The sequence below is a fragment of the Grammomys surdaster genome, unplaced genomic scaffold, assembly GCF_004785775.1.
Source record: "Grammomys surdaster isolate TR1022 unplaced genomic scaffold, NIH_TR_1.0 252, whole genome shotgun sequence".
NCBI classification, from domain to species: Eukaryota; Metazoa; Chordata; class Mammalia; order Rodentia; family Muridae; genus Grammomys; species Grammomys surdaster.
Window position 1 is genome coordinate 1770531 of NW_021604693.1, and position 10192 is coordinate 1780722.

Consider the following 10192-nt stretch of genomic DNA (forward strand, 5'->3'; position numbering starts at 1 on the left):
ACAAACAAAACAAAACAAAACAAAACAAAACAAAACAAAACAAAACAGTAATAAAGCTATCAACACAGACAGAGTAGGGAACGAGGAGTAACTCGGAATCACAAAGTTCCAGTCCTTTGGCTTCACAGGGCAAAGATGGCTGTCAAGAAAAACTACAAGTAAACAAATAAATTAATAAGCAAATGAAAGGATGAATAAATGAACAAATAAATAAATATCTAAGGGTGGGAAACAGGGAAGACAATGGCTCCATGGATGTTGTGCCTGCCTAACATTCACAACGCATTGGATTTAAAATCCTACTTAAAAACCTAATGAGGTCGCTCATCCGCAGGCTTCCGTGCACTCTTCCGGCCACTCATATCCCTAGTCCCTGGGTCTTTGGAGCCTGAATTCCAAGGTAAGCAGTCAGACTAGAATGAAGCTTGTGAGATTTTTGATGAAGTTGGGTCATGAAACTGTAACCATTGAATTGAAAAATGGAACACAAGTCCATGGAACAATCACAGGTGTAGATGTCAGTATGAATACACACACACCTTAAAGCTGTGAAGACGACCCTGAAGAACAGACAGAACCTGTGCAGTTGGAAACATTGAATATTTGAGGCAATATCATTCGGTATTTTATTCTACCAGACAGCTTACCTCTAGATACTTGTGGATGTTGAACCTAAGGTGAAATCTAAGAAAAGAGAAGCTGTTGCTGGAAGAGGTTGAGGCTGGGGTAGAGGAAGAGGATGTGGTCTTGGCAGAGGAAAAGGGGGTCCTAGGCGATAATTTGTCTCAAGATTACAGTTTCAAAGTGATAAAGAATTTGTTTTTGTTTTTTTTGTACAGGTTTTGTCAGTTTTTAATAAACATAAGCATAGGGAAAAACAAACAAACAAACAACCTAATGAACCAGGAGTAGTGGCTAACTCTGTAATTCCAGCACTGTGGAGGATCAAAGGTTCAAGATCATCCTCAGATTCATAGCAGTCCCCTTCCCTGAAAAAAAGAAAAAAGGAAAAAAAAAAAAAGAAAAAAAAGGGGGAAGAAAAGAAGAAAAGAAAAAGAGAAAAGATGCAATATATAATTTTATGATAATATAATATTTTTATTATTACTTATTCATTTTACATCCAGCTCACTGCCCCATCCTAGTCACCCCCCTCCCACAATTCTTCCCTCATCCCCCCCTCCCCTTCTGAGTGAATGGGGGCCCCCTGGTTATCCTCCACACCCTGACTCATCAAGTCTCTGTGAGGCTAGGCGGAAGGGATACAATTTTGTTTTGAGACAAGGTGACCTTGAACTTCTGGTCCTTCTGCCTGCACTTCCGTGTACTGGGATTACAGGGCAGTGCCATCAGATATTCAGGTTTATTTTTAGATAGTTCACTGTGTGGTCCCAGCTCACCTGGAACTGAGAGATAAACCTGACTCTGCCTCAGCAGGTAGAGGCTGCTACCATGCAGTATGGCCTTGTTTCATGTTTTTGAAACAGGGTCTTGCCAGGCAGTGGTGGCGCACACCTTTAATCCCAGCACTTGGGAAGCAGAGGCAGGCAGATTTCTGAGTTTGAGGCCAGCCTGGTCTACAGAGTGAGTTCCAGGACAGCCAGGACTATACAGAGAAACCCTGTCTCGAAAAACCAAAAACCAAAACAAAACAAAAACAAAAAAAACCCAGGGGCTTGTAATGTAGTACTTGCTCAGTTTTGAGAATACAGTCAGGATGTAAAAACAAATATCTCATCTTGAGCTGGATACAGGCATTGAGGGAAATCCTAAGTGAATGATCCTGTCTCCTACTGCAAGCTCATTGCCTATCTCACCCTGCCCCATTCCAAGGCTCTCTACTTGCCCGCAGGCCCCTTGTTTGGAGACACAGTTCCTTCTCCAAAAATACTAGTATGATAGGAATGAAATAAAACTGTGTTATCTGCAGCCCTGACCTTGGATCACTTCATTCAGTAGCTGGATTTCAACTGTCCTCTAGAATCGAGTATGCTTCTTATTACCTCCTTTAGCATCTGTCAGGTGTGACATGGTTGCTAACTCAAGATAGTATGACACAGTTTCAGCTGCAGGAGCAGTAGTCAACCTGAATAATGCATCCCTGTGTGCAGGTGGTGTTGCTTTCTCTCTCTCTCTCTCTCTCTCTCTCTCTCTCTCTCTCTCTCTCTCTCTCTCTTTCTCTCTCTCTTTTTGAGACAGGGTTTTCTTTATATAGCCCTGGACATCCTGGAACTCACTTTGTAGACCAGCTTGGCCTCGAATTCAGAAATCCACGTGCCTCTGCCTCGGTGTTGCTCTTTCTTTTCTGCTTGTCTGTTTTGCCTTTTTTTTAAAAAAATACTATATTTGTTCTCAAACACAACTTTGGTAAAAATGTCTGGGAAAGGGATTGAAGGCATTACTGGGGAAAGAAATGGCTCCCATGTTTATTAGGAAGAACCTGCTCTGGCCCTCGCCATTCAATCAGTCAACACAGGTATAGTGGGACAAAGGGGTTCTGGATGCAGAGGCTCACCACCTTAATTGTTCTCTGGGAAAGTTTAGCTAACTCATGATGATTGAGTTGTACCAGGAAACATTGGCAGTTGGAAATGTTTTTAAGAAACCTGAAGTTTTAGTTGTTAAGAAAATTGAAGACCACAAGGCAAAGGAATACTAGGCCTGGGTCACTGAGGACAGGGATGTCCATAGAAAATACAAAGGACAAAGGGCTGGAGAGATGGTGGAAGAGCACTGACTGCTCTTCCAGAAGTTCTGAGTTCAATTCCCCACAACCACGTGGTGGCGCACAACCATCTGTAATGGGATCTGTCACCCTCTTCTGGTGTGTCCTAAGACAGTATACTCACATACATAAATAAACCTTAAAAGAAAAAAAAAAAGAAAATTAAAAAAAGATAAAGAATGGGTAGAAGAATTTTCACCCATAAAGAATGGGTAGAAGACTTTTCACCCAGAGAAAGGGCCATTGGATTCGTGAGCTGACCTTCCTGGAAAGACTGGAACATACTGATTTGACCCCGGCATTGCCTGCCTATTGGCAAGTTCTAAGAGATAGAATTGGAGCTTCTGAAAGAGTTCTGGGGGAAGCTGTAAGGGGAGTTGATATTGCATATGGACGAGAGTTTGAAAAGCAGTATAGAAATTGATATCTGGATGTTGGAGCTCAACAAACTGGAGGAAGAGTTTCTGCAAATTTAGACAAGCTGAAAATATTCACATTACTCTGACCTGTTTAGCACCTTTCTATTCTCATGCTAGTGCTGTAACCACAAGTTTATGCCCAGATGACCTGTGATTTGGAGGTTTTTCTGAGAGTTAAAAGTTAAGGTATAACTTGCTTTGGCAGACACTGAACTGTGACTTTGTGTGTGCATTGTGTTTTCTGGTGACATGGAGTTTTTCAGGAAAATAATAGGCTTGAGGAAAATAATGAAAAGGCTTTTGATTATCTATTATTGTATAACAAGGAAGTATGTAACCAATAAAAGACTGAGGTGAATTGAGAGAAAGAGAGAGACAGACTGCAAGGTGTCTCTGAGTGCAGCTTCTGAGCGCAACGAGTCACCTGCATTGTGCACTAGCATCGTGGCCTGAGACTCTGATTTTGAGACTATTCAATCCTACCATTCTCTCGATCCCTAAAACAACTGAGGCTGGTCCTTGGCACTCCTGTCCCCCCTTTTTTTGAGACAGATTTCACCATGAATACCTGGCTGGTCTGGGACTCACTATATAGACCAGGCTGGCTTCAAATTCATAGAAATCTGCTTGTCTTTGCCTCCTGAGTGCTGGGATTAAAGGCACACATTATTTTTTAAAAATATTTATTTATTTATTGTATATGAGTGCACTGTTGCTGTCTTCAGACACCCCATAAGAGGGCATCCGATCCCATTGCAGATGGTTATGAGCCACCATGTGGTTGCTGGGAATTGAACTCAGAACCTCTGGAAGAACAATCAGTGCTCTTAACCGCTGAGCCACTTATCCAGTCCAAAGGCACACATTATTAGATGTTTGACTATCAAACCATTTTGATCTAGGAGCTGGAGAGATGTCTCAGTAAAAAGAACCCAGGCTTGAATCTCTGTACACACATGGCACTCAAACCTCCTTTCTTAGGCTGGTGAGATGGCTCAGCGGTTAGGAGCACTGACTGCTCTTCCAGAGGTCATGAGTTCAAATCCCAGCAACTACATGGTGGCTCAGAACCATCCATAATGAGATCTGATGCCCTCTTATGGGGTGTCTGAAAACAGCTACAGTGTACTTACATATAATAAATAAATAAAAACCTTTGGGCCAGAGCAAGTAGGGCCAGAGAGAAAGGGAGAAGTGGAGGGAAAACAAACAAAAAACCCAAAACCAAAAAAACCAAACCCCCTTTCTTAGGCGCTTATGTGGTTTAAAAGTTTACCTAGTAGAGCAGCCATTTGTATTTTCCCCCAGCTTTTGGAAACTTTATTTTTGCCTTCTTTACCTTTGCTTAGTTATCTACAGAACAGCTAGAACAACTCAGTGTTAACTCCAATCCACTCATAGGCCTTTGCTGAAGGAGCTGCTGACCAGGGGTGGGCTGCTGACTGGACACTCCAGTCATCAGCAGGAAACTGCTAGATAGGCTCTTTCAGACAAGACTTCCAGCCTCTCGCTGAACAGTGGTGAACTGAGGAGCCACCTCGTTCTTGGTCATAGCCTTCTCTCAGCAGCAGGATACTCTTCATTTCCTCCAGGTTAGAAGTAGAGATTAGGCAAACCCTCTGTGGGTGCTCATGGGAAATGATACCAAGCAGAACTTCCTGAGCCAGCATCCAATCTGTCAGACCTACTGAATGAGTCCCCTTGTTGTGGTATATGATAGTAATGTCCACATAGCCTAGAGCAATGGCAGGCAGGTTGACATAAGATGCTTCTGTGATGGTCTGGTGGTCAACAAAGGGCATCAGTCATCACTAGAAGCTGTGGCTCCCTGAAGGTTGTTTGGATCTAGTTACTGAAGGTCCCAGGTATGAAACAGTCAGCAGTTGGAGCGACTCCAGTGGTAGTAGCAAACTTTAGCACAACAGTGTTCCTGAAGGAGACGCTGACATCAGCAGGGTTCTCTATGGCAGCGATGGCTTAAACTGCTAGCAATTGCTTCTCCCAGGTCCTCTTCAGATTTATTATATAGATTATGTAGATTACTGTTCCATCTGGAAGTCAAGGTTGGTGCCACCTCATTGTGGCAAGGCGTTTCAGGATATCCTCTTCCATCTGCAGGACATCACAGCCTTTGGACATCCTATGGATTCCCCTTTAAGTTATAATTGTTGGGGTTCAGGAGTCACAACACAAATCATACTACAAACACTGATCTCAGTGAAACAAGAATAGTTTATTGAATGCACACCCTGATACTGGTCAGACCAGGGACATAGCTCAGAATTATCTGAACTATGACAATGGATAACTTTTTCTATCAGCTTATAAAGGAAAAAAACCACAAAAAACACAATGAGTTCATACTCAGGTGCAAGAAGTGCTGCCCAGTGGTTAGCTCTGACTCAAGATATTTTAGACATAACAGTTCATATTGACCTTTGATTTGATGGGTCCTACATAAAGCTTTGTGGAATTTCTTAAGATTAACAAACTTCACACAGAACACTCAGAACATACAGAGCAAAACAGGGTATGTGGTCAGCACGTCCTTGCTCTGAGCCAAGTCACTTTTCTGTGTCAACGACTAACAGGCATGTTACAGAAACAATATGAAATAGCTGACAGGCATGGAACAAAATGGCTACAGCTATTCTGGGCGTAGGGGGTCAGACCACAACACTTGTGACCTCTGCAAGCACAAGCAGGCTTGTGTACAAACACATGCAGACGAAATACTCACACATAACATACATTTTTAAAAATCTAAACAATTTTTTATGGTTCTTTTAAATGTTTTGACTTAAAAAGCTAGGCTTGTTGGTCTACACTTATAATCCCAGCACTCTGGAGAGGAAGGCAAGAGGACGAAGAGTCCAAGCCTAGGCTGTGCTATACAAGATTTTGTAACAAACAAGCAAAATTTACTTTAATCTTTTTTTTATTGGATAATATTTTTTTTTTTTTTTTTTTTTTTGGTTTTTCAAGACAGGGTTTCTCTGTGTAGTTCTGGCTGTCCTGGAACTCACTTGGTAGACCAGGCTGGCCTCGAACTCAGAAATCCGCCTGCCTCTGCCTCCCAAGTGCTGGGATTAAAGGCGTGCGCCACCACCGCCCGGCTTTATTGGATATTTTATTTATATTTCAGATGTGATCCCCTTTCCCCATTTCCTCCCACCCAGGAACCCCCTATCCCATCCCTCTTTTTCTTCCTTCCTTTCTTTCTTCCTTTCTTCTTTCCTTCTTTCTTTCTTTCTTTCTTTCTTTCTTTCTTTCTTTCTTTCTTTTTCTTTTCTTTTCTTTTTTTTTTTTTTGAGACAGGATTTTACTATGTGACTTCCTGGTTTGTGTCACACTATAGACCTGCCCATTGCTGGTAAAGCTAGGATTAATAGTGTATGCCACCACATCCAGCACAACATTTATTTCTATTTAAGAATGTTTGAGATCTTAGCAGAGATGGCAAAGAATGAGGTAGATATTCAAAATCACCGACAGCAGATAAGCTACTGTGGATATGCCTCGCTGGCTCAGAAGATGTACAAGACCTTGGAGTTTAAGGCGCTCACACTGCCTGGCTAGGCTCAGGAGGATGGTTGCTGAAGAGGGGGGACAGTGGTTCAGACAAACCCCTGTGTTCCCTAATCTCCAGGAAAAAATGACCATGACTTTAGGGCTAATGGGGGAAACTATCCACTGATGCATGAAATTCAGTCAAGAGATGTATGTCACGCAGGTCCTCTGTTGAAAAGAACCTGGAGGCATTAGTGAAACTGAACAGACCCTTGGTTTGCATGTATCAGAGACACTCGAGCGCCTAGCTCCTGGAAGCTATGCACCTTGCCCAGGATACTGACATGCTAACCTGCCACAACTTGCACATGGAAAAGAATTTAACAACACATAACAACCTCGCCTGGAGCCCCAGCTGCAAAAACATAGGGCATGATGTGGACTACATGTGGTGTGCCTGTGCCTACGCCAGCGCCACCTGCAAGTGTGCTTTGAGCAGGCGCAGCTCCTGGTCAACAACTGGGACCCTCACACACTACCACGCAGCCAAACTGATACTTCCCCCAAGTGACCACAGCTAACCTCGGGCTTGGGCAGCTGGAGCAGATGGCCCCAGCTAGAAGGCTCTCCCTCCCCTCTGACTAACCTTCCCTCCAAATGGTCCCTAGTAGAACTATAATTAAAAAATATTGTCATTGAAAAAAAAAAAAGACTGGCCGGGCGGTGGTGGCACACGCCTTTAATACCAGCACTTGGGAGGCAGACGCAGGCAGATCTCTGAGTTTGAGAGTTCGAGGCTAGCTTGGTCTACAGACTGAGTTCCTGGACAGCCAGGGCTAAACAGAGAAACCCTGTCTCAAAAAAAACCAAAAAAAAAAAAAAAAAAGAAAAAACAAACAACAACAGAAAACTGGGGAAAAAAGAATAAGAAAGAAAAGACAGTTTTGGAAAGAGGAGGGTGGAGGTGGTACATGCCTTTAATTCCATTGGCAAGTGATCTCAAGTTCAAGTTCAAGTGAGTTTAAGACCAATCTGGTCTTCAGAGGGAGTTGCAGGACAGCCACGGCTAAACAGAGAAATCCTGTTTCAAAAAAATAAAACAAGGGGCTGGAGAGACAGCTCAGCGGTTAAGAGCACTGACTGCTCTTTCAGAGGTTCTGAGTTCAATTCCCAGCAACCACATGGTGGCTCACAACCATCTGTAATGATCTGATGCCCTCTTACGGGGTGTTTGAAGACAGCTACAGTGTACTTACATATAATAAATAAATAAACCTTTGAAAAAAAAACCCAAAACAACAAAAAAGAAAAAAAAAAGAACGAACGGAAGAAAAGAGTGTCAGAATGAAATATAGCTCTCACTCTTCAGGGAATAAATGTTTATTCTTACTGGAGGTAGGTAGCTTCTTTGAATTCAAGATTCCATTTCAAATTACAAGAGTTTTTCCTTTAATTTTGAAACGGTTTCCCTCACTATGAAGCCATGGCTGGCCTGGAGTTCGTGATGTAGGCAGGCAAGCCTCAAACTCACAGAGATCCACCTTCTCAGCCTCCCAAATGTATGCCACCTCTCTGGGTAAGAGCTTATTCTTGAGTCAAACACGAGTGACCATGGCTTCCAGGTTAGGGCACACAGATTCAGGATGGCATGGAAGACATGTTCAACTTGGAAGCAACTGTAAGAGGGTTTAGTAGTTACAGAACAAAAGATATTTAAAATAAAGATTTAAAAACAAAACCACCAACCAACCAACCAACCAACCAACCAAACAAACAAAAATGAATGGAAACATCAGGTGGGCAGGTTACAAAAAAGTGGGAAAACCTCTGCCTGGGTGTCAGATGTTGCCTGGTGATGTTTTTAGCTTTTTGATTGTTAGAAGATTGAGAGTGTCTAGGGTTGAATTTTAATTAGTTTTGAGACAGGTTCTCACCATGCATTTCCGACTGTTTAGGCATTCACTAGGTAGACCAGGCTGACCCCGAACTCTCTGATAGCTACCTGCCTTTGTTCCCAGGGTGGAGATGAAATGCATGTGTCACACTCCAGCCTGTAAGACAACATATTAAACGCTCTACATGTCCTCTGCTGCAGCTGGTCTGTGGCATCTTCACATATGTGGTAGACACACACACACGCATTAATAAAAATAAATGTTAAAAAAAGCTACCCTTTGCCCCCTCCCTGTTACCCATGTGTCATAGTACATCTGTGCCCGTACACCTGGCTCAGAGCAGGGCGGTGCCAAGCACAACTGTGACCTGAATTTGAATCCTCTTAATCTACTTTAGCTAGCATGATTGAGATATTTGCCCTGAGAATGTTTTGTCTGAAAGGAAGAACATGGAATTTATACCAAGAGTTAATAGTCTAGGCCAAAGATTTGCAGTTTTAGTACGAAATGGGAATCACTATCAAAAACAACAGGCTCATCACAAGAATGGAGGCTATGAAAACTCCAGAGATATCTATGAAAGCGTTATTGGGCCATGTTGATTTCTAGACCAACCCTCTTCAGGGGGAAACTTAGCTTCCTGAAGCCACAGATCCTTGAGACATGTTCTGTTCATAGAAGCAAGCTGCAATCCTGCTTTGATATGGAAAAAGTCCCTCTGAAGCCAACGGTGGTGGTGCATGCCTTTAATCCTGGCTCTTTCCAGGCAAAGGTAGATGGATCACTGAGTCTGAGGTCAGCCTGGTCTGCAGAGCAAGTTCCAGGATAACCAATTTTCATCAGGTATTTCCTCTCCTTTATATATAAGATGAATAGAAAGTAGAATTTGTTTTTCAAAGGGGATGCAGTGAGCTTTATTGATGATATACAAGAGAATAGGGCTCCCTAGGCTACTCTCCAGGGTTCTGGCATGCAAACTGTGAGGCAAGATGCTAAGTGAGGCAAGATGCTAAGGGGGCTGAGCTGAGACAGTGACTCCTCAGCAGCAGCAGAGGGCCTTCTCTTTCTCGTGTGTCCTTGCTGAGGTGGGCTAGTCCAGGGCTTCTTACTCCTTGGATGCCATGTAGGTTATTAGGTTCATCACCCCATTGCTGTACTCATTGTTATACCAGGAAATGAACTTTACAAGGTTGTCTTTAAAAGCAATGCCAGCCTCAGCACCAAAGGTAGAAGAGTGGATGACACTGTTAAAGTTGCAGGGGACAACCTCAACTCAGTGTAGCATAGGATACCCTTTAATGGACCCTCAGATACATGCTTCACCATGGTCTTGGTGTCATTATACTTGCCAGCTTTCTCCAGGTGGTCTGTGAGATCCATGATGGACACACTGGGGGTAGGAACAGAGAAGACTATGCCAGTGAGCTTCCCATTCAGCTCTGTAATGATCTTCCTCATAGCCTTGGCAGCACCGGTGGATGCAGGGATGATGTTCTGGGCAGCCCCACAGCCACCATGCCACAGCTTTCTAGAGGGGCTATTCACAGTCTTTTTTTTGGTTTTTTTTTTTTTTTTTTTTTAAGACAGGGTTTCTTGGTGTAGTTATGGCTGTCCTGGAACTCACTCTGTAGACCAGGCTGGCC

The 10192-nt window shown here is 43.1% G+C and overlaps 1 pseudogene; it reads left to right on the forward strand.

The window, feature by feature from the left end:
* The first annotated feature begins 418 nt into the window (after positions 1–418).
* LOC114627299 lies at positions 419–779 on the forward strand (annotated as a pseudogene).
* Positions 780–10192: the final 9413 nt, after the last annotated feature.